Raw genomic sequence first — 2,139 nt, 5'->3', positions numbered from 1 at the left:
CTCTCTCTCTCTCTCTCTCTCTCTCTCTCTCTCTCCACACACACACACACACACACACACACACATATGTTTATAATATATATATTCTGGAGAACACTGATTAAAGCAGATTTTGAGGTTTATTTCAGTAATGCAAGACTGGTTTCTATTCAAAGATCAATTAACATAATCCACCATATCAATAGACTAAGGAAGAAAAGAATACAATCATTCAATTATTGCAGAAAATATATAAAAGCTCATTGTAAGATTTGTTTAGGAAGGCACAGGACCTAAAATACATAAAACAAAATTGGAAAATGAATAAAATGGGAGGAATGACTCTACTTGGTAGTAAAGTTTGATGCATAATTATGGTAATCAAGACAATGTGGTATTAGTAGAGGGATAGCACAGAAACCAATGGAACAGAATAAAAAACTCAGAAATAGACCCACTTAAATGATTTTTGACAATGGCATAACAGTAATTCAATGGACAAAGACTATCCTTTTCAACAAAAGGTGCTAGAACAATTGGACATCTAAAGAGAAAACTAACACTGACCTATAAACTTCATGTCTTATACAAAATTAATTCCAAATAGGTCTCATATTTAAATACAAAATGTAAACTACACATTTTTTTTTTTTTTGTCCTGGGGATTGAACTCAGGGGCACTCGACCACTGAGCCACATCCCATCCCTATTTTGTATTTTATTTAGAGACAGGGTCTCACTGAGTTGCTTAGTGCTGCACTGTTGCTGAGGCTGGCTTTGAACTCACGATCCTCCTGTCACAGCCTCCCAAGCCACTGGGATTACGGGTATGTGCCACCTTGCTGGCTTAAGCCATAGAATTTTTAGAAGATAAATATGACAAGATCTTTGAGACTTAAGGCTAGATGAAGTGTTTTTTTTTTTTTAAGAGGGGGGGGGACAGAGAGAGAGAGAGAGAGAGAGAATTTTAATATTTATTTATTTTTTCTTAGTTCTCGGCGGACACAACATCTTTGTTTGTATGTGGTGCTGAGGATCGAACCTGGGCCACACGCACGCCAGGCGAGCGCACTACCGCTTGAGCCACACCCCCAGCCCTGAAGTGTTTTTTTATTTAATGCCAAAGCATAAACTCCAAAAGAAAGAAATGGATAAATTGGACCTCATCAAAATAAAAATTTTGTTTTGCAAAAGACCCTCTTAAGAAGACAAAAAGACAAGCTTACAGCTGGGAGGAAATATTTGCAAACCACACATATCTGACAAAGTCTTCACATCTAGAATGTATAAACAACCTTCAATATTCAATAGTAAAAAATAAACCACCCAATTAGAATTTAAGCAAAAGATAAACATATTTCACAGAAATAAATGACAAGTCAGCATATAAGAAGAACAACATCATTAAGCATTAGAGAAATGAAAATCTTAAAGTGCAACAGTATATCACTATACATATATCAGGTTAACTAAAATTTTAAAAATTACAGATAATATCATATACTGGCACATACTAATAGTATAACCACTCTGAGGAAATATCTTGTTAAGTTTCCTAAAAAACTATACTTACATTTACCATATGATGCAACAAGTACACTCATGGCCACTTATTTCAGAGAAACGAAAAGTTTATGTTCATAAAAAACTTATATACGAACATTTAAAGCAACTTTATTCATAATAGCCCAAACTGCAAATAACTCAAGTGTGCTTCTGTGGGTGAATGGTCAAAGAAAATATACTGTACCGGGCTGGGGATGTGGCTCAAGCGGTAGCGCGCTCGCCTGGCATGCGTGCGGCCCAGGTTCGATCCTCAGCACCACATACCAACAAAGATGTTGTGTCCGCCGAGAACTAAAAAATAAATATTAAAAATTCTCTCTCTCTCTCTCTCTCTCTCTCTCTCTCTCTCTCTCCCCTCTCTCTCTCACAAAAAAAAAGAAAATATACTGTACCCATACCATGGAATGTTATGCAAGAATAACAAAGAATGAACTATTTTTTTTTAAAAAAATTTTAGTTGTAGATGGACACAATATCTTTATTTTTATTTGTTCATTTTTATGTGGTGCTGGGGATCGAACCCAGGGCCTCAGATTTGCGAGGCCAGCACTCTACCAATGAGCTACAGCCCCAGCCCCAACAATGAATTATTGA

This window comes from Spermophilus citellus (assembly GCF_964194105.1).
Source record: "Spermophilus citellus genome assembly, chromosome: X".
NCBI classification, from domain to species: domain Eukaryota; kingdom Metazoa; phylum Chordata; class Mammalia; order Rodentia; family Sciuridae; genus Spermophilus; species Spermophilus citellus.
This window is presented reverse-complemented; position numbering follows the sequence as displayed.